Below are 24,407 nucleotides of genomic sequence, written 5' to 3'. Positions count from 1 at the left end.
TTACTGTCTTTGGTACACCCCAAAGTTGTATACCATACGTCAATACTGGCTTTAGAATTTGTTTGTACAGGTGTACTTTGTTTGGAATTCACAGGATGGAGCTCCTTCCAATCAGCCACCGGAGTCTCTTGTATATTCCCAGCTCTTCTCTCTCCTTTCCAACATGGACCTTCCAGCGAAGCTTTGTATCTAAGGTCAGACCCAGGTACCTGGCATCATTGGCAAATGGTACTATTCGATTGTTAATGGTTATTGGTATGGGTTGATCACTCTTGTTGGTGGAATTAATATGAACTGATTTTGCTTCATTGAGTTCAATCTTCCATTCTATTGTCCAGTCTTCATTTTTTTCTGAGAGATCTTTGAAGTTGCTGTGGCACTTCCAATCTTGTCATCTATAGCTAATATTGCTGTGTCGTCAGCAAATGTTGCTATTGTATTATTCTCGAGACATGGTGGATCACTTGTAAACAGAAGATAGAGAATCGGCCCCAAAACACTCCCTTTTGGTACTCCTGCTTTTATTGTCACGTTACACGTGACATGACGTGAGAGAGAATAGACTTAGTAACATATTCAGATGCATTATCCATGGGGAAATTATATGACTCATGTATATGGGTTTTCCATGTAAGCTTACAAAGTGAATTGTAAACATTCAACAATTTTTGCCCAAGCGAGAACTTCTATTCCTCAATAACGTCTTTTTCATAAGTAGGGAATAGTATTCTCACTTTGAGAGATGATATTCCTGGAGTTCACCGGAGCCAGATTATTATAATTCTTTCGAAAACACCAAAACGCTGTTGATATATCAAGAGTTAACTGATTGGAAGGAAACATACTGATCTTAAAAAAACATGAGTAAATATTATTCTCTTAATAACTAAAAGCGCTTGTCGTCGTGGCCAATAATTTAACGAAGAAAAATTTATGTTTTTCTGCACTGAAATATTTTCGAAGTGTAGATTGGGGCCCTTATGACTTATAACTCACGTGAAATTCCTTGGTCGTCGTGGTCTTCTTCTTTAGATCAAAAAATCGTTTGATCGGCGGCAATCCAGGCTTCGGTTTCAGCACGTGGGGAATTTTAATTTAAATATCTCCTTCACCGAATTAATTAAGGGGTAATTTACTTTAAGCTTTAAATTTATCGATTGATGAGAACAGAAATTTACGAATAACAAATAAATTGGCCTAAAATATCGGCTCACAAATAGAACATTTAAAATCGAACAAGAAATTTTCACAAATAGGTCTTTGGTAACTATAAAAAGAGATCTGCACGGTGAGGATTTCAAAAGGGAAGTGCTGCTCTTTTCTCTAAGCTTTTAGGCTAGACCTTGCTTCTCAGAATCTCAATGTAATAATTTGCATAAAAATTTGCCATTGGTAGAACGCTTGTGACGTAAACATGACGTCAGTGGCAAGTAGTAGAATACAATTCCTTTAATTACAATAATAATTTAATTTATGTAATTCTTAAAACTGCTTAATCTTCTAGACATAGTTCCTCTCATACAATGTACACGTGCTAGTGTAACTGATAAGGCAGGGTTGGTGTCTGATAATAGATTAACATGTGTTGCTTTCAAACGATCACCGTCTTGGTGCTATTTCTATGCACTGTGATTGGCTTAGACCTTCCAAAGAGATTTAATTACCATGTGGTTCAGTTGAATTAAGTCGTTAATGAATTAATACTCTTGTACAATTTTTATTAGGTTTGAGATTGTTATAAATAATTTCTGCCATTTTATCAATAATATAATTTCATGCTATGACCTATTTAGTTACAATAAGACCTGACATATAATATAATTTCTTAAATAGTTTTTTAGAGATACATTCATATAACACAGAACATGCGCATTTCGTGCAAATTAACATAAATATATATTTTTTTTGTTTGTGTTTTTTACTTATAATTCCACATTAAATAATGGGTTACAATAATTAACTAACGATATTGCTTTGATTCTATTAACATTGACTCTAGGATTTCGCACACATTGGTTGGTGGGACGAAGAAAATTATCTAACAGGCGTCGGTTCTGAATAGATTTTTCTATTGATTCTGTATTTCGAGGTTAGATTTACACATTTTTTCAAATAAACTTTGTTTATTTTCTTTCTCCTATTCACTACTACTTCATGTTATTTCTAATTTATAATTATTTTCCGTGGATAATATAATTCTTGTTTCTGTTTTTCAGTTGTGCGGCTTGTACCAGGCGATTGTTTCTGTGATGATTGTAGCATGAGGCGGATGGCTTGATTAGGTTGGTAAATTTTTAAGGTTGTTTCGTAGTTTTAATTTCTTCTGTTATTAAAGTTGATTTCGATTTTCTTCATTTGAAGTGAATTGATAATATTTCCTTATTAGCTGAGATGTGGTGAAGTTTAGGTTATGTTGATTAACTAGGCTGCAGTAGAAAGATGCTAGTCTGCAAAGATATGATTCGGTGGGTAGGCTGTGATTATGACAAGTTTGATGATTTATGTATTCACAACGTAGCTTCCAAATTAATTCAAAAATTATTCCTTAAGCCCCCATCTAAATTTGATTTCAGTATTTGTTTCAAGTTTTCATTCCAATTTGCAACTATCCGTTTTATTAAACTTGGCTTAAAACGAATGTGCCTGTGGTGTAAATCAATTCTTTCAAACTCGTTTCCTCTTTGTCGCCGGTAACATGCAGTTTGATCTTTTTAAACCTGACATGCCGGTGGTGTCTGTGTGTCTTTCCAAATGATATTTTCCTTTTTTGCATGCCGGTGTACAGTCTACTTGATTTTAACCGAACATGACTGCGGTGGTTGTAGGTTCTTCTTGATATGGTTTTTCTCCTATCATGCATGCTTGTAAAAGATTTGATGTACGATTTCAGCCTAACATGACGGCGATGTAGATGAATTCTATTAGTTGGTTTTCTTCTTTGACGTATTGTAATCCTTCTTGTTCGTTGTTTTGATTTGTAGGTTTTCAGTTTTGGTTGTGATTCTGATTTGTTGTATGTTTCCATTTCATTTCTATTGTTTATTGGACTATCTTCATGAATGCTGGGTTCATATGTTGCAGGCGCTGTCCTCGGTGGATGGATGGTGATGTGGCGGTCGGCGGTCCGGGCTGCTCTTCCACTCGGCGGGCAGCGTCCTTGGATTCCTGGTGTCCGGCGCGCGGTGGTACGGGATGTCCCTCTATGCCCTGGATGACGTCCTCAGCTTGGCGGGCGATGTCGTCCGGCTCTTCTTGGCATTCTGCGGGGTGCGGCGCGACTCCAGTCTTGACATTCTCGGTGGGTTGGTTTTCCATACATGTGTTATGTTCGCTTGCTTGTTTGACTTTAACCACCTTTATTGTATCCTTCTCCACATGTATATGTTTCTTAATGCTGACTTCGACGCTGATTTTTCCCATATGCATATCTTCAGATATCCTATCCAATCGGTTATTTGTTTCTAAAATTGATTTATCCAGACACTCAGCTAATTTTTTGATGGTTTTATCTGTGTCACGGAATGCTACATCCATCCGCTGACTCAATTTCTCCAAACCCTGTTCGTTTACCTTCTTTGCTTCTTGAACTTCCATTTTTAATTCTTCCTTTGCCTGTTTGTTATCTTCCTTTAATTGTTTGTTGTCTTCCTTTAATTCTTCCTTTGTTTGGTCGCTTTTTTCATTTAAGTTTTTTATTTCTGCATTTGTTTTATTTATTGCTTCATTGGTTTTCCTTATTTCTTTCAGGATGAGGGTCCAGTCAACGGCGGGAGCGGGTGCATGGTTATCAGTTAGCCGCTGGTTTTTTATCCGAGCAACGGTGCGAGAAATGGAGTTCCTGTTTCTGAGACGTCATCGACTGAGTGCTCTTCTGATGTTTCATCCTCCGGCTCTTGGGCTACCAACGTATCCTCCACCAGAATGCAGCTCTCCTCCACCTGCGTCGAAGATAAATCATCCAGTACGTTTGGATGGAAATCGGCAGATGCGGTGGCAGATGCGGATGGCGGCGAACAATCGGGTGAGATGTCCTCGGTGTCCGACAGACTTGGATTGACCTGGTCGTTTCCTGCCATAGTTGTGAGAGAATAATGCGACGAACGTGTGTGGTGAATAAACGTGAAAGTGTTGTGATATATAAAAAAATTAATAAGAAATCCAATAGAAATTGTGATAGCTTCGTAGTGAGTGAAATACGGAAAAAGTGGTTTAGCAATGTGTTCAGTGATAAAATGAGTCAAGTTAGCAATATCGTTAACATAAAAATGACAAGAACATACAGGATACACAGTGAACACTTATGCGGTAATACAGGTACGCCTCTTATAATTTATTATTACTATTATTATAATATCTTACTTTTATAATTTCTTGCCGCAATTCAATATATAGGCTAGTGTTCTTTGCACAATTTTATATAAAAGGGGCAGTGTTTTGTTTGAATTATTCCGCAATATATCCGTGATTTAATTTTACTTCCCTCTTTATGTTTTAAAAACTTTTAAAAATGTAAATAACTTCAATCCTCTTTTCTGTAAATATTTATAAATTGTTTCAATATAGACCTAATATTCTTCAAATATTATGACCTTTCTTATGATATCTCTTATACCTATGACTTATAGTACGACCAATTTTCGAATAACACAATAATAAAATTCTGAGTTCGATTTTTTCTCTAAAAATTCATCAATCGATAAATTTCTTTTCTGTTCAAAAATGGGTATGGTACGACTTGTTATTTTATATAACAGTGAACAGTTAATACTAAATTCGAAGAAATTCACAACCATGAATTTTTCACAAATTTTCCCGTTGTCAGCGCTATAGTATACTGAGCAACTAAATAATCCTCGTAGTCGATTATCCACCTCTTCAATGCCCCACGTTGGGCGCCAAAATCATGTGGAGCGTGATTTGAAGGCTTCACACATGTAGAGTGAATCTTGTACTGAGTCAATGGTGTAGCGGCTATAAATTTTGTAATTGCGTGTGTGGACGCTGAGTGTACACCAGACTGATTGATTCACTACAAGATTCAATACAATTGTCGGAATCGCGGGAGGCCTAAACGCTCGCTCACCCTTGATTCTTCTAATGACAAATTGTATTGTGATGAAATTTTTATAAGTAGTGTAGCGATCGCTAAACACTGAATACGGATACCTTAAAATTATTACCTGTGAAGAATGAGCATACAAAATCATACAGGTCGAGCAAAAATCCCGATGTAGATAATTTACGGGACTGCGTCTCTAATAAGTTCTGAAGGATTAAAATACGGTATTTGAACCAAATATCGTTCAGAATATATTTCGAGAACAGAGTCTTGTCGGGTTTAAGCTCTATTGTAGGAATTTATATGATCTATGGCTGCCTCTGCTGTACAATTGATGCATTCGCTCCTAAGTCGAGGTAGGTAACAGATAAAAGCTGATATATGAGCAGGTAAGGACAAAGAATAATATCTCGATCTGACCCCACTCGCTACATCCACTTAGACCTGTTCCAATATCCAGCTTAATTCAATTATTCTAATGATCGTATTCGATCGGTTCTTGATAATATAGAACGTATCAGACACAATAATTGACAGGCTTAAGAAATAATCGAACTCAGAAAGCGAATTAACAAAACTGAAATATATTACAATAAAATATGTAATCATACAGTGCAGATTCAGAATTTGATTTACAGGTTGATAATAATTTAGCATTAACAGAATAGTTAAAAATTTCTTGTGCTTGCATGATACCATGCGTGATTCAACAGAATTTTACAATTGATAAAATTGAACAGTTTTGAAAAAATAGTGAAAAAATGAATTATAAAATATTTTAAAATTGCTCGGGGTCGTGGTTCAGGCAGCGGAGGATAGTTAATCAACTACAAATTCTTAGAAATTAATATGAATAAATTTTAGGCTCTTAATAACTAAAAGCGCTTGTCGGCGTGGCCAATAATTTAACGAAGAAAAATTTATGTTTTTCTGCACTGAAATATTTTCGAAGCGTAGATTGGGGCCCCTTATGACTTATAACTCACGTGAATTCCTTGGTCGTCGTGGTTTTCTTCTTTAGATCAAAAATCGTTTGATCGGCGGCAATCCAGGCTTCGGTTTCAGCACGTGGGGAATTTTAATTTAAATATCTCCTTCACCGAATTAATTAAGGGATAATTTACTTTAAGCTTTTAAATTTATCGATTGATGAAAACAGAAATTACGAATAACAAATAAATTGGCCTAAAATATCGGCTCACAAATAGAACATTAAAATCGAACAAGAAATTTTCACAAATAGGTCTTTGGTAACTATAAAAAGAGATCTGCACGGTGAGGATTTCAAAAGGGAAGTGCTGCTCTTTTCTCTAAGCTTTTAGGCTAGACCTTGCTTCTCAGAATCTCAATGTAATAATTTGCATAAAAATTTGCCATTGGTAGAACGCTTGTGACGTAACATGACGTCAGTGGCAAGTAGTAGAATACAATTCCTTTAATTACAATAATAATTTAATTTATGTAATTCTTAAAACTGCTTAATCTTCTAGACATAGTTCCTCTCATACAATGTACACGTGCTAGTGTAACTGATAAGGCAGGGTTGGTGTCTGATAATAGATTAACATGTGTTGCTTTCAAACGATCACCGTCTTGGTGCTATTTCTATGCACTGTGATTGGCTTAGACCTGCCAAAGAGATTTAATTACCATGTGGTTCAGTTGAATTAAATCGTTAATAAATTAATATTCTTGTACAATTTTTATTAGGTTTGAGATTGTTATAATAATTTCTGCCATTTTATCAATAATATAATTTCATGCTATGACCTATTTAGTTACAATAAGACCTGACATATAATATAATTTCTTAATAATAAATAATTTCAACGATAACACATACATTTTATTTTTTATTTTGAAATTCTTGATCCTTTATTGATAGTTTTATAATTTTTAGGAATGATATTTTACCTTGCATGAAAACCGGCATGACATTTGACAATGCTTTGAATCAGTCAGCTGCGTTCGAACTGTTTTAAAAACATCTGATCGATAGTAAACAAGTGTAACCTCAAAATCAGTGAGCGATTCATAAATAATTTGTGCTTTATTCGCAAAATAATTATAATTTTATTGAATAATTTTCCTAGAAAAATATTCAGTACAGAACGGTACTCTTATCTAATATACAGTTATTGATAAGTAAGCTTTATCGCTCGGTCGCTAACTATTCCTCTAGCAAATTCCTTCATTTTAAAAGGTAATCACAATTTTTCTCTCTTTTCATGAGATCTATTTGAAAGATTCATCACAATATATATATATTTATTTATTTATTTAGCGAAAGATTGCTATCTAGTCTAGGACTAATGAGCAACTTTTTTCTGTCCTATGATACTTATAAATACTTCATTCAAGAGAATCCTCCACAGGGTCTCCATTCAAATTCTAATATTATTAGTACACTGCTTATGACTGTACTACACAGGTGAGTTTCACTTATTCCCACTGCTCTGCTTTTCACTGGACTCAAGACACTTGAATCAGCACTAGACCAGTTCAAATGACTTCTTCCTTTTCAGCCTCCTCACCAATCCTTCATTTTCCAGCAGCTGGATTGCTTCGATTTTGTCGTGTTGGTGGAGTCAGGCCTCGTGTCTCTCTGCATGCCTCTGGATTTCGCAGGCATGCAGGTCTCTCTGTAGGTCGCGGTTTCTGACGTACCAAGTAGCATCAGCAATGTTTCTCAGCACCTTGTTTTGGAATCGTTGTATGACTTTGATGTTACTGTCTTTGGTACACCCCAAAGTTGTATACCATACGTCAATACTGGCTTTAGAATTTGTTTGTACAGGTGTACTTTGTTTGGAATTCACAGGATGGAGCTCCTTCCAATCAGCCACCGGAGTCTCTTGTATATTCCCAGCTCTTCTCTCTTCTTTCCAACATGGACCTTCCAGCGAAGCTTTATATCTAAGGTCAGACCCAGGTACCTGGCATCATTGGCAAATGGTACTATTCGATTGTTAATGGTTATTGGTATGGGTTGATCCCTCTTGTTGGTGGAATTAATATGAACTGATTTTGCTTCATTGAGTTCAATCTTCCATTCTATTGTCCAGTCTTCATTTTTTTCTGAGAGATCTTTGAAGTTTTGCTGTGGCACTTCCAATCTTGTCATCTATAGCTAATATTGATGTGTCGTCAGCAAATGTTGCTATTGTATTATTCTCGAGACATGGTGGATCACTTGTAAACAGAAGATAGAGAATCGGCCCCAAAACACTCCCTTGTGGTACTCCTGCTTTTATTGTCACGTTACACGTGACATGACGCGAGAGAGAATAGACTTAGTAACATATTCAGATGCATTATCCATGGGGAAATTATATGACTCATGTATATGGGTTTTTCATGTGAGCTTACAAAGTGAATTGTAAACATTCAACAATTTTTGCCCAAGCGAGAACTTCTATTCCTCAATAACGTCTTTTTCATCAGTAGGGAATAGTATTCTCACTTTGAGAGATGATATTCCTGGAGTTCACCGGAGCCAGATTATTATAATTCTTTCGAAAACACCAAAACGCTGTTGATATATCAAGAGTTAACTGATTGGAAGGAAACATACTGATCTTAAAAAAACATGAGTAAATATTATTCTCTTTATTCAGATAATAATTTTTGAGAAGCACTGTCAATCCAGATGGTATCCCACATTCACATTCTTCATGGAAAAATATCATTTGATAGCATTTCATTAAACAGAATTGAACAGAATGGATAAGATACAGTAACTAGGAGTGTGATTTTCAATTGTTAGTAACTGTAACAACATAATCGAAAGAGAAAAACATGGGAATATACATTCATGGAGAGGTGTAATTCCTATTCAATGGAATTTTATTACAATCATAATCGAGTATTCAAATTCAAATTCTGATGTAACTTTGAATAAAGAGTAACTTCCTAAATCGGCGGTGTTTCAACAATTGTCGATCCTTTGAAAATAATATAAAATAATATCCTTCCCATCAACACACGACCGGGAGAAAAGAGAAGGAGTGATATGGAGGTGGGGTGAAAAGATGAATATCGTGCACTTTGCATTTCAGAGTAAATGGAAGGGAATATCGGTGATTCGACCCCGTAACTGGAAAATTTCAAGAGAGCAATAGTTTTTTATGGAATTTTTATCGAACGATTCCCCAGATGTACTCTTAGCATCTGTAACAACTCGATCACTGGAGCATTTCCGGTAAAACCCATTTGTGGATTAACAAAAGTAGTTTGTTGAAAAAACATCATTAAAAATTCGTAAGACCCTGTTCAGCTGTTCAGTGTTTGGATTCGCAGTCTTGTTTCTTGCTTTCTCGATTGAATCAGTCTCCCTCGAGTTCTGGTTGATATTTGCAAAGCACTTAAGAGGAATTTCGTCAAGGGAGCACCAAGTTGTGCCGCTCCAATTTAGAAACTTTGCTCTTTATTTCACTCGGATTCAATCTCTCTTCACTCTTTACACTCTCCGCCGTGAAGTGAATTTAGCGCCAACAACTTGCTCAAAGTCGTTTCATGGTATCGCCTTCTCGGTTTTATTCTAATGGCGTCAAGAAATGAATGTTCAAAACCAATTGAAAATTCAAGGTATAAATGTCTGGAGCAAGGAAGAAATTGTTAATTTTCAAACTTCGGGATACAGTATAAGTGCCAAGCAAAAGAGAGGATTGTCGAATTGATTGTGGTATGGGTGAAAGCCATTTCAACAAGCATAATCTTAAGAATTGAATTAATCCGATTGAATTGGCACAATGAAATCCAGTAAAGTATGATTTGATACAGTTGGAGACTTCGAAGTTTATATGGAATAAGTGATCGGTGATAAAGGAATTTCAGTTTCCTGCACTTATACAATAATCAACTGCTTCTATCTCGCCTTCTTTGTATGAGTAAGTTGATTGAAAATGCCAGTTTGATTTTATCAGCTTTACATCCATTGTTCATCCTATATCAGAATCAAATTATTCTCAAAAGTAACTTATGACTTCACCTATGAGTTCGATTCGAGGTTAGTTGTGAGCACGGTATTTGGATAAAAACGGTAGGGGTCATGAAATGTGTGCGCAATAGCCAGCCAGCTAGATTGCGTCATCGCCACCAACCGAAGTTTCCAACACCTATTGGCAATTAATTCAACTTATTTGTTGAAAACAGATGATGGGATATAAAATGCCGCCAGCTACACCGGAAATTCAGCACAAAAATGCGCGTGACACCTACCGTATTTTTCTACATACCGTGGTTGTGAGTTCATCGTGCGATTTTCAAGATTAAAGTTCACAAGAGTTATTTTCTCAGAGAGAGGCTCGCAGAAGTCCACAATACATCACTGAAAGTTCTTGTTCTAGTAGCAAATAGGTAGTAGATTGTAGGGATGATATATACTACTGCATCATAATTATGTTCACTTCCTCTACAGGAATATTATACATATCCACTCCATTTTTATACTGTCACAGGAAATCAGTTACACAACACAGGAAAAAAGCAAATATGGCAAAAAAAAATTTTCAGGTCATACTATAATCAGCATCCAGACCGCGATTCATTTTTATAGTATGGGTGCTCAAATAAGCTCTATATGCTTGTAGATGGGTTATGAAGTGGATGATGGGTTGAGTAGATTAATTCAATCCATCCAATAAATATATTCTTTCAATCTCTCAATTTATACCATTGGAGTTTTAAATTGATAAAGTATTCGCAATTCAATGTTTAATCTTTTGAGATAACATTATTTGGAATAAAGTTCAGAGCAGAGTCGTCGTAGTATAGAATGGATTCTAGATCTGGTTTAGAACATGCAGGCCTTTATGATGGTTGAAATGGTGGGCGACATGCAAAATGGAGTCGTTTCAAATAGATACGTGCTGTAATCGGATGCAGGCCGATAATTTTCCAAATGAGTCTCTTTCCAATAGATGAATGTTCAGTCTCTAAATGTGCTATTGATTCTGGAATCAGTCCAAGTGTTTTTACAGTAGGCGCCAAGAGGTCTCCGGTCCAAGTTGGAAACATTTTATTGCAAGCCACAATAGTACTGGACTGGAGCGCCCGGCCCGGCCAAATCAAGTTAGCTCTAAAAAGTGGGTCGTGAAGATTTTTTCAAAATCCTTTCCATGTGAATTGATTACTTCATCACAAGTTACACGTCTGGTTTGCTGCATGTGAACATATATTTTGATCCTTTTACTTTCTACACAACTAACAGATTTAGGAGATGTGTTCTAAGCAGAATATTTCTGTAGAGTTTCTTGGATTGGGAAGGCTGGACTCAGACTGTAACAGCCTGTATCCAACATACCGGTTTTATGAATTATTTTTGAAAAATTGGAATTATAGTTAGTACAGTAAGTTGAAAAATCATTTCAATATTTCATAAGTAGCCTAATGGGATGTTTATATTCATTCCCCTTCAATTACTAGAAGTTTAGATTATTCTCAACGAATTTGATGGGGGAAATAAAATTTCTAGGGTTCGAGAGTAGAGGGAATTCGGTTGAACGTTTTTCCGAAAAATTGTACACCTTTTGATAAAAACTATGTAAGTTATCGTCTGTTACACGAATCTATTAATTTTGAGTTGTTTACAAAACGTTACAAGAATATAAATATGAATACTGTGTTTCCATAATTCATTCTGGAAGAAAAGGTGATAATTTTCGCACTTGTTGGAAAATTGTTGTTAATGACTGTAATAAACCGCCTGAAATTCATCACGGCCATTAATGGAAGTGAAGCGTACGCAACCTGCACCAAGCATAATCAGCCGATAACTCATCAACTTATTTATCATCGGTCATAAATAATTGCGATCATAATTTTGAGCCTAGCGCGCAGTTGGCCCGACCCGCCTAGTATGTGAATTTGATGTACCATAATCCAACAACTGTTGAGTCGCCTCTATCAAATTTATAGCATGCAGCAACAAGCATTAGGGCCGTAATTTGTCCCTTTGTTGACAATTATCATTTATATTGACCAGAGCACTGTTGCCGAACAATGTGCATCATATGCGCAATTGAATTCGTGGAATGCCAGTGTGGCTTTGGCTTTGCATGGCTGGGCTGGGCTCCTTGGGAATTGATATTGGTGTGCCATGTGGTGACTGTTGAATGGATGGTGGCTAGAAGGGGGGAGACATCCATTGCGCTCTCCTGGCCACAGAGTTCTAGAGCCTGTTCAGTTAACAAACTATCAATGACAAGATAGTACACAAGTTGAAGTGTTTTGCAGAGAATTATCTATTGTCAAATTTCCTGTCATTCATTGAAGTGATTGAGATTTCAATTGTCCATCATTTATTTTCTATTGTATTAATTTGTTCATCAATTTCTCATTCTTTATCATACAATATTTCATAAGAAATATCAATCCAATTTATTCCTTCAAGTCATTAAGTTACCACTCTTTTTACAGTGCACTTTGTTTCCATGAACCCGAGAAGAGAGTTCACTTTTCAAAACATCCTTGTAATATTGTTGAAATGGATTATGATGACCGTTTCATGAACTAGTACTAAGTTCAAGAGAACTATACTTGAAAACGCTTTAAATACTCCAACGATGGAATGACCACACATTGCTCTTTCTACTCAGTTATCAAGTTATACAATTTCACTTAACGTTCAACAAAAAATAATATTCCAGAAAAGCTCCTCACTAGTCAGTTTTCAAAAGGCTACAATTTACGAATGTCCAATCTGCGTCGGCTTAGATAATCTACATATCTAAATTCTCGACAACCGTTTAGTTTTGCGGCCGACTGGCTGGTCTCACTAAATAGGCCGGTTATTTGCTGGCGCAACGAGTTTGGCCTGCCGGCAAGGGCATTCAAGAAAACACAGTTCCAAACTCGATTTTCCAATAATCCCCGAGCTTTTGCAGAGAGCGCGCGCGCACATCCAATTAGTGCCAATATACCGTGGTTGTGAGTTCATCGTGCGATTTTCAAGATTAAAGTTCACAAGAGTTATTTTCTCAGAGAGAGGCTCGCAGAAGTCCACAATACATCACTGAAAGTTCTTGTTCTAGTAGCAAATAGGTAGTAGATTGTAGGGATGATATATACTACTGCATCATAATTATGTTCACTTCCTCTACAGGAATATTATACATATCCACTCCATTTTTTACTGTCACAGGAAATCAGTTACACAACACAGGAAAAAAGCAATATGGCAAAAAAAATTTTCAGGTCATACTATAATCAGCATCCAGACCGCGATTCATTTTTATAGTATGGGTGCTCAAATAAGCTCTATATGCTTGTAGATGGGTTATGAAGTGGATGATGGGTTGAGTAGATTAATTCAATCCATCCAATAAATATATTCTTTCAATCTCTCAATTTATACCATTGGAGTTTTAAATTGATAAAGTATTCGCAATTCAATGTTTAATCTTTTGAGATAACATTATTTGGAATAAAGTTCAGAGCAGAGTCGTCGTAGTATAGAATGGATTCTAGATCTGGTTTAGAACATGCAGGCCTTTATGATGGTTGAAATGGTGGGGACATGCAAAATGGAGTCGTTTCAAATAGATACGTGCTGTAATCGGATGCAGGCCGATAATTTTCCAAATGAGTCTCTTTCCAATAGATGGATGTTCAGTCTCTAAATGTGCTATTGATTCTGGAATCAGTCCAAGTGTTTTTACAGTAGGCGCCAAGAGGTCTCCGGTCCAAGTTGGAAACATTTTATTGCAAGCCACAATAGTACTGGACTGGAGCGCCCGGCCCGGCCAAATCAAGTTAGCTCTAAAAAGTGGTCGTGAAGATTTTTCGAAATCCTTTCCATGTGAATTGATTACTTCATCACAAGTTACACGTCTGGTTTGCTGCATGTGAACATATATTTTGATCCTTTTACTTTCTACACAACTAACAGATTTAGGAGATGTGTTCTAAGCAGAATATTTCTGTAGAGTTTCTTGGATTGGGAAGGCTGGACTCAGACTGTAACAGCCTGTATCCAACATACCGGTTTTATGAATTATTTTTGAAAAATTGGAATTATAGTTAGTACAGTAAGTTGAAAAATCATTTCAATATTTCATAAGTAGCCTAATGGGATGTTTATATTCATTCCCCTTCAATTACTAGAAGTTTAGATTATTCTCAAGGAATTTGATGGGGGAAATAAAATTTCTAGGGTTCGAGAGTAGAGGGAATTCGGTTGAACGTTTTTCCGAAAAATTGTACACCTTTTGATAAAAACTATGTAAGTTATCGTCTGTTACACGAATCTATTAATTTTGAGTTGTTTACAAAACGTTACAAGAATATAAATTATGAATACTGTGTTTCCATAATTCATTCTGGAAGAAAAGGTGTTAATTTTCGCACTTGTTGGAAAATTGTTGTTAATGACTGTAATAAACCGCCTGAAATTCATCACGGCCATTAATGGAAGTGAAGCGTACGCAACCTGCACCAAGCATAATCAGCCGATAACTCATCAACTTATTTATCATCGGTCATAAATAATTGCGATCATAATTTTGAGCCTAGCGCGCAGTTGGCCCGACCCGCCTAGTATGTGAATTTGATGTACCATAATCCAACAACTGTTGAGTCGCCTCTATCAAATTTATAGCATGCAGCAACAAGCATTAGGGCCGTAATTTGTCCCTTTGTTGACAATTATCATTTATATTGACCAGAGCACTGTTGCCGAACAATGTGCATCATATGCGCAATTGAATTCGTGGAATGCCAGTGTGGCTTTGGCTTTGCATGGCTGGGCTGGGCTCCTTGGGAATTGATATTGGTGTGCCATGTGGTGACTGTTGAATGGATGGTGGCTAGAAGGGGGAGACATCCATTGCGCTCTCCTGGCCACAGAGTTCTAGAGCCTGTTCAGTTAACAAACTATCAATGACAAGATAGTACACAAGTTGAAGTGTTTTGCAGAGAATTATCTATTGTCAAATTTCCTGTCATTCATTGAAGTGATTGAGATTTCAATTGTCCATCATTTATTTTCTATTGTATTAATTTGTTCATCAATTTCTCATTCTTTATCATACAATATTTCATAAGAAATATCAATCCAATTTATTCCTTCAAGTCATTAAGTTACCACTCTTTTTACAGTGCACTTTGTTTCCATGAACCCGAGAAGAGAGTTTACTTTTCAAAACATCCTTTTAATATTGTTGAAATGGATTATGATGACCGTTTCATGAACTAGTACTAAGTTCAAGAGAACTATACTTGAAAACGCTTTAAATACTCCAACGATGGAATGACCACACATTGCTCTTTCTACTCAGTTATCAAGTTATACAATTTCACTTAACATTCAACAAAAAATAATATTCCAGAAAAGCTCCTCACTAGTCAGTTTTCAAAAGGCTACAATCTACGAATGTCCAATCTGCGTCGGCTTAGATAATCTACATATCTAAATTCTCGACAACCGTTTAGTTTTGCGGCCGACTGGCTGGTCTCACTAAATAGGCCGGTTATTTGCTGGCGCAACGAGTTTGGCCTGCCGGCAAGGGCATTCAAGAAAACACAGTTCCAAACTCGATTTTCCAATAATCCCCGAGCTTTTGCAGAGAGCGCGCGCGCACATCCAATTAGTGGCGGTGAAATTCATCCGTAGGCCGCAGGCGGGGTTTGGTCAGACCCCAGTGCAACGCGAGGGACAATCAACTCTTCACGCCGCGACCTCTGTTCCGATTAAACAATTTCGCATGTGACACTGTAGTACTCGAACCGCCTCGTAGTTTTTGACGTATTCATCCATTAGGCCGTGGCGCTTTTCATTCACTTCAATCCATAGATTCATATTGTTTATTCAGACTACCGAAACGTCCTAAAGTCTATCAGGATCTTCCGGATCGTGAATATAATGTTATCTCCTACTGTGATGTTGTTAATTCCAATGAGATTTTCCACGATGTCCCCATGAACTAATCACAGAGAGAGGATGTCCAAAAGAAATTTTGAGTTTGAACTACCGACTAAGCTGTACTAAGAAACTAAGAACTATCATGATCCCGCAGAATCTTCCGGGATCCAACAATATCCACTGAGATTCACATAGATCAGAGTATCATGTATGTAGTAGTAAATAATCAGCATTTCACAGAATTCCACTACCTATGAAAGTAAATGATCATCTATTGGAATAATGTACTAATATTTCTGATAAGAATCCAATCCAAGAATACAAGGTTTTATTGAAATCCACAAAGCTGACCCAGAATATAGTATATACACTGGAATCTTGTTCTTTCTCAACTGAGTTGTGGGATAACCCTCTTCTTCCAGTCACCTCATTTATTCAAAATTGATTCATGTACTGAAGAATCAATGTCATATATTTCAACCCACATGATAAAATTTTAATATCATTCTCACTTTTTATGGGAAAAATCTCATTCTGTTTTGAGAAAGTTTACATAGTGTAGGATGTTGTCAATCCTAGTGGAATCATCATTATGAATATTCTAATATTATGATCTAATACTATATTGTGGGATTAGAGCAAAAAATGTTTGATACTATCAATACATTCCATTGGAAAGCACACAATCGACTGCAAAAATAATTCCAATAAGGCCTATTACTTTGGTGCAATAGAATCAAATGATAGGTGAAATGTAAAATAATTTTGTGGTTGAGTTGTGTTGCAATAAAGAGCAGCAGCAACCCATACAGAGAATGAGAGTGGGGAGTGGTAGTAGTAAGAGCACTGGCGACTGGTTCAAAATTGCCTGCAGCTCGATTGACTGCTTGCTATCAACAATCGCTGCCGTCGCTATGCGCTGTCTTTCCTATTTCCATTCCAGTCGTCGTTCGATTCAACTGTCTGCAACTCGTCCTCAAAATGAAATCAGTGGAAGGAAATTCAATATTCCTTTACCTTCTCTGATCCTCCATTGCCGAAAAGATGTCGAGCGGATGCATCAGAAGCGACACCGCCGTTGATAAGAATCGTGAATGATGGACATCGATGTCAAAATATTCTTGTTCTTCTGGTTACGTTTTGTGTTTCTTCTCTCATCGCGACAAGAGTGTTCGGGGTTGGATTACAATTTAGTGGAATGGTTGGTGAAACATTCAACTGAACCACATTCAATTCGTATATAGTACATTATTTTTGACAACATCATTTTGTGCATAGTATTGCAACACAGGGTGGAACTGAGTGGAAGAAGTTGATTTATCTAGCAACTGTTTCCAATTCTTCTTCTCGTATTCAAGTAGTTCATTCAATTGAAATTATTGTGGAGTACATGTGTATTTGTACTCGTTATACTAGAAGCCTGTGAAAATATTATGTAATACGGTAATAATATCATGGTAGTTATTGTGTTGAAGTAGAATGAAAATTATGTAAAGTTTGATGATTGTCAGTCAATATTTGATAAACCAAATAAATGCGATGAGCCATTGTTTGTGAGAAATTCAATCATTAATCATGAACAAGGATCTTGTGGAGAAATACAATGGTAAACCTGAGTATCACAATGTGAGTATCTCCTGATTGTAACAGGGATCACGCTCCGATTGTATATTAGAACAATCGTTCATAATACTTTACCATGAAAAAGAGTTTTTTCATAGAAGTTTCTTGAACCAGAGAGTGGTGTTAAGAGACTTGGTGTTATATTTATGGAGAGGAGAATCTTCAGAACGGATTTAGTTCTACACAATTCCCGATGCTACTTGCATTTTCAGAGAGAGAAAAGCTCGAATGAGCTTTGAAACTCAGTAGCAATACGAGATAAATACCAGTTATATATATATACAGTATAATCATGAAGCATGAAATTAACACACTGGTCAAGGCTTCCCGAGGTCAAACCCGTTTATTCCAGCACTGAATTATTCTCTTGGAAATAATTCTCAGAAATTTCCTCTCAAGCATTGACCATGAACATTGTATATATAAATATTAGAAATGTAACAAGAGTCTTACTCCTAGGGATAAAATACTGGAATTACATGTCGAGAGTATCACAAGACTCTCTCATTCATGGATCAAAGAAGATTTTGATAAACTCTGCTTGGAACCAGAGGCACACAGACCAATACCCAAAAACCACTTTTTTGGACTCAAGGGCCTTGAAACGTATAGAAATTGGGGTACCTTAATTTTTTTCGGAAAGCGATACTTACCTTACCTATGGTAAGTAAAAAAATTGTGAAATGCAGTAAAAAAAAATACTGCGCGTGCACTAGGTCGGTGGGGCGGCGCCGACCTAAGTTGTTAGAGTTCTAATTTAAAATTAAAAATTACTCTTCGAATATTAACTTACTCTGTCGCTTCAACATAATTAGATATGCTTTAAGAATCCATATTCATGATACATCATTTCAATACCGTGTTTCAAAAGAAAATAAATGACAGAAACCACACAATGATATATCAAGCCATATCATTTTGTAGATGTAAAAGTTGTGAATTATGTTGTTTATTATTCAGCTGAAATCATGTGTCAGAGCGTGTGATAGCTCTTAAATTGCATCAGCTAATGTTATGAATGAATTCAAAATTCAGATCTCAAACGTGAGAACTCGATAACGCTCGTTGAATAACCAGTAACTTCTCTATTTATTTATTCAATTTATTTAAACACCAAAAAATACATCGAGAAAAAGCAATATACAACAAAAAATTACATCAACTATTGTTATATCGTTACTGTAGCCTGGCCATGTTCGAAAGAAGCAGAGCTCGGAAACAGCCGAGCCCTCACGAAGTAACCCGAGCGCGGAATTTTCTCGACCTGACCTCCATGCACTGGGAGCGCGGCGTGACACGGCACGACGCCGTTCCGACCCCGAAAAGTCCAGAAACTCTTCGAGCTCCGCGCCGCGCTCCTCGAAGTGAGCACATGTATCTAATTCCAGGTCGGTAATTCTCCGCGCCGCTCCACCGACCTAGTGCACGCTCTACTTTATAGTTGTCAGTTGAGATGAAAAAATGCCCCTGTTAATTTAGTATAGTGCTGTATTCCCAAAAAGTTTCTAAATCATATTGATTTGATGACATTTACAGCAGTTATAAAGTTCTTGCTTTTTTGCTGAGGATGAGGCCCACATGGGCTCGCTGATGATGATATGAAGAATTAAGAGAGATTAGTTGGAGATACAAGCAGGTGATAGAGGATAATTCCCACTGTACAATGTTTATTGATTGTGAAGAAATTCAAAACAGAAGAAGTGTATACTTGTTTCTAACAACCACCGATAGTATTTCAAAATCTGATTTGCTTTAGAATCTAGTTCACGGTATACGGTAAGAATTTGAAATTCATAGAATAATTTTAAATTCATAGTATAATATCAAATATAGTTGATGATCTTAACTATGAGATAGTCAGGTTAGTTTACTAAACTTATACATTTCGAATTCTCTCAAATTAAATGGAGCAAAAGCTTGCAGCCTTTAGGGTTTATCACGTCAGTGAGCCTCAAAAGAAACAATACTTCTGTATTCCTATATGTCGGATAAATTCATTATTATGGGATCGCATGCTCAACTAGTTATCGATCACATACCTTCTAATTTTTATCTGACAGATGCAGTGATGCTCAATGTCTGGAATCGTCCAAGTCACTACCAGAACTGGAAGACGTTTTGACAGGTGTAGACATTTTGGGAAACTATTGATGCACTGTGAACAGAAAATCAAAAGAATAATATTATTAATCTCAATTCAAAACAGAGCAAATGTTGATATCAACAAAATAGTGCTATATGAGTTGCATTCCAGAATAACAAGCATGAATTTATTGATCTTTTTATTTAACAAAGACAAAAGCATGACAATTATAACCTTCATGTATAACACCTCAAAAAAGTTACATGGATATAACAGTGGGGTCCAGTGGACCTCATTCTTCAAATTGACTATTTTTCGGTTATTTCTGATTTTTTAAAAATTATACTCATTAGGATCGATATAAATGTTCTATTTGAGCTATTTTACCAGGTTTAAACACAAAAACTTCTATTTCAATTAGCTTAAAAAATTGTTATTTAATCTTCTGTCATTTTCAAAATTCAAAATGTATTCAATCACTAATTACCACATTTCCAACATACAATACTGAATAATCATTCAAACCATACATTTTCTTGAAGGAGAATAGTCATACTTCAATACTCTAGGGAAAAAAGTCACATAACTTTATTGGTTTTCCTTACACTACCTCTTGATTATTGTCAATCTCATGATATGAAAACACGCAAAAAACAAAAAGATATTGCATGAAACATATTCTATTCTATTTTGTCCTGGATTATCTTCAACACACTCCTTGCAAATCACTGCTCTATGTTCTTCACACAATGGCTTTCCACAGTTTGAGCACCTATTTTTTGTTTTTCTGTCCTTTGCACACTGGAAAAAGACTAACGTAGATATAACACTGGGGTCTGATGAACCCCAAACACAATTGAATTGTTTACTGCTTCACTATCTGGAGTCGATTGGTCATTTTTGACGTTGCAACGTATTTACAGGACTGCCAACTGAATTTACGTGAAGCAAAAATATCCCCTCTATACTTGTTATTGAGATATCACAAGAAGAAATATCAGTGGGGTACGCTGGACCCCAGTGTTATAATTATTGGAAGGATAACTATACAGAGCTCCAAAATGCATCAATGCACAGATATGAACCTAAGAAGCTAAGCCCACCTTGGGTGGGACTGTCTATATTTCTGAGTTGAGCGCCCAGCTATGTAGTTGTAGCGGGCATTTGTCGAGCGTCTTCGGCATAGTCCCACTCTCAAGACTAGATACCCACAAAACTGCCAAGTGCTCTTTAAAAGTAGGAGTGGCATCCTCACAGAAAAGAATCAGTCTACTCATGTGTACGTCATCTTGAGTACAGATAGTCTGGATCCTGCCAGGATCTATTAGGATGCGCATAAAACCTCCCTACCTAAAACCTGATTGAAACGTTATCTGGTGAGTTGGATTATACCAATTGCTAAGACATAATATCAAATATTGAAAATAATCCTTATTTGGAATTCAAGCTGTATTCAAATTTGAACTACAAACATTTAAACCATTGGAACCTTGATATCTGATTGTTCTAACTCAAAATGGATTCTGGATAAATGTGAGAGCAGCATTTATTTATTTATTCAATTATTCAGAATTACTCAACTTTGAGAAGAGTAGCACAGGCTTAAGCATGAAGCGTTTCCAAATCTGATTTATACAACAGTTCAAATGTAGTTTATGTGTCACTTTTATATTTTTGAATTACACGTCATACAAAAAGAAGTGTAAACCTGTACGATTCTAATATAATCTTTTCTGGAATCAACATCATTAGTGACTTAGGTTACATAGGTTAGACCTACATAAGTATCGTGTAATCGTGTAAACAGGAAATTATAAGATTTTAACAGAACGTTTTGTTAATTTCAATGAAAATTAAACGCTCTTATTGTATTATTTCAGGGTATTCATTGGATGGATGGTAGGCCTACATATTGTGGAGCTTTATTTCCAGTCTCTCTTAATCATGTTCACTTTGATTCTATTAGTTATGGGATTTTTCTTCAATCAATTATGAGATCAAGTCAGCTCTCTGTTGAAGAATTTTGGTAACTAAAAACGGATTACAAATGTCGAAAACACTGTGAGTAAGCTCGTTTGTGAACTTGATCTTTGAGAACATTATTATTGATGATGGAAAAATACAGTTTCAAAGAGAATATTCCTTAGCTATTCATTGCACAAATTGAAAATGAAATTGGATGAGGCCGAGCGTTTACAGAGGAAGCTTAGCCTTCTCGAAGATGGAATGTAAACATACAGCCTTCAAAGTCTGCAGTTCTATCCTTCCAATGCTAGTTCAGTGGATTGAGTCAGAATGAGAAAGTATACGGCCACCACAGCTGCTTAAAACAAATTACTTCATTTATCCTGCAAAAGAGGTTAGGCTTATCAAAACATATCCGAACTCCAATTTTTGATTCCATGTAGCTTAGTAGATATCTGTGATTTCATAAGAAAACTCCAAATAACCTTTAGTAATGGGAGTATATAGGTTTCAAGCTTGTGGTTAGTTTATGAGTTTACTCAATTCAACAAATCGATTTATTGTTTGAAGTTGAATGAGAGTGAACATAGAAGGATGAAAGGATGAGGCGGAATGAATGAAAGAATTCCATGATGCATGATGAATGATAACAGTGAAGTGAATGATAAAGAGAATGAGGAGAAGGGAAGGAGGAGAAGTAAAAGGAGGGTGATGAGAGTAGATATAAAAGGGCGACTCTGGCACACAAGTGTGCCAGAGTCGCCCTTTACCTCAAGGTCATCCAGGTCAACCACCCCCAACCTCAAGGTCATCCAGGTCAACCACACCCACCTCAAGGTCATCTAGGTCAACCACACCTACCTCAAGGTCATCCAGGTCAACCACCCCCAACCTCAAGGTCATCTAGGTCAACCACACCCACCTCAAGGTCATCTAGGTCAACCACACCTACCTCAAGGTCATCCAGGTCAACCACACCCACCTCAAGGTCATCTAGGTCAACCAGACCTACCTCAAGGTCAACCACTCTAACCTCCAAAAAAAAAAAAAAAAAAAAAAAAATTAAAAAAAAAATAAAAAAAAAAAAAAAATTAAAAAAAAAATAAAAAAAAAAAAAAAATTAGAAAAAAAAATAAAAAAAAAAATTAAAAAAAAAAAAAAAATTAAAAACACATAAAATCGGGAAAAAGGGGAAAAAAATTCCCTCCAGATCCTGAACTGGGGTATAAAAGGAGTTGTTCTACAAGGAGTGGGACATTGTGTCTTTGACAGTTGTGCCGTCAGTACGTGTGTGTACCACCAGTACGTGTGTGATTTGAAAAAAAAAAAAAAATAATAAAATAAAATAAAATAAAAATATAAAACACATAAATCAACAAAAAAATAAAATAAATGAATGAATAAAAAAAAATATAAATAAATAAAAACACTTAAAATTGGGAATAAATGGGAAAAAAAGAAAAAAGGGGGAAAAAAATTTCCCTACTGATCTTGAACTGCCCGCCGGTCGCCCGGCCAGTCGCCCGGCCGCCACCGGTCACCCCACCGGTCACCTGGCCGCCGCCAGTCGGAAGAAGTATCATATTCTATATAATTTAAGTCTTTAAACATGAATCCTCTATGGTGTAGTGATTAGCAAGTCAGCTTTCTGAGTTGGAGGCTCTATGCTCGAATCCAAGGCGGTAAAGGTAAGTATTAAAGGTCAGTATCAACAGAACCAGAGGATATATTTTTTGTATGTAGTGGGTAGACTGGCCCACCACTGCCAGTCATCCCGCTGCCAGTTGTCCGGCCGCCACCGATCGCCCGGCCACCGCCGGTCACCCCGCCGGTCGCCTGGCCACCACCGATCACCCCGTCGGTCGCCCCACCAGTCGCCCCACCATCGTCACCAGTAGCCCCACTATTGCTGCCAGTCGTCCCACTATCGCCGCCAGTCGCCCCACTATTACTGCCAGTCGTCCCACTATCGCCACCAGTCATACCACTATCGTCACCAGTCATCCCACCATCGTCATCAGTCATCTCACTATCGCCGCCAGTCATCCCACTATCGTCACCAGTCGCCCCACTATCGCCACCAGTCGCCCGGCCGCCGACAGTCGCCCGGCCACCGCCGGTCACCCCACCGTCGCCTGGCCGCCACCGATCACCCCGTCGGTCGCCCCACCAGTCGCCCCACCATCGTACCAGTCGCCCCACTATCGCTGCCAGTCGTCCCACTATCGCCGCCAGTCGCCCCACTATTACTGCCAGTCGTCCCACTAACGCCACCAGTCATACCACTATCGTCACCAGTCATCCCACCATCGTCATCAGTCATCTCACTATCGCCGCCAGTCGTCCCACTATCGTCACCAGTCGCCCCACTATCGCCACCAGTCGCCCGGCCACCGCCGGTCGCCCAGCCACCGCCGGTCGGCCACCGCCGGTCGTCCGGCCGCCACCGGTCGCCCGGCCACCGGTCGCCCCGCCGGTCGCCTCACCGGTCGTCCGACCGCCACCAACAGTCGATCTGCTGTGGCTGGCAATTGTCCTGCCGGCTGAGCATGAGCATTCTGAGCACAGTCAGTGGCACTCAGAATATACTTATAGCTAAACTATATCTAAGGAGATGGTAGGTAATAAGTAAACAGTTTGGAATACAATTAGTTATTTATTGATTTATTCAACATACATTTTATTGAAAAGTTTACTACAAGCAGGTATATCTCTGTTCCAAAATCCAAGTTGTTTATCATATTGAGTGTGCAGAAAAGTGATGTATCCATGATGTTTCTCCTTGGTTCATGTCGAGCAGGTGATGTCCCAGGTAG

General features: G+C 37.3%; 1 protein-coding gene across 1 annotated transcript in view; it reads right to left on the bottom strand.

The window, feature by feature from the left end:
* LOC111055703 overlaps nt 1-24,407 on the bottom strand; it is a 197,062-nt gene that overhangs the window by 120,326 nt on the left and 52,329 nt on the right. Inside the window, exon 2 of the mRNA XM_039421105.1 lies at nt 19,583-19,698. The gene's annotated coding sequence lies outside the window, so the exon portion shown is untranslated. The remainder of the gene's footprint in view (nt 1-19,582; nt 19,699-24,407) is intronic.

The sequence above is a fragment of the Nilaparvata lugens genome, chromosome 2 (assembly GCF_014356525.2).
Source record: "Nilaparvata lugens isolate BPH chromosome 2, ASM1435652v1, whole genome shotgun sequence".
Lineage (NCBI taxonomy): Eukaryota > Metazoa > Arthropoda > Insecta > Hemiptera > Delphacidae > Nilaparvata > Nilaparvata lugens.
The sequence above is the reverse complement of the archived record's forward strand: the minus strand, read 5'-3'. Positions and strand labels throughout refer to the sequence as shown.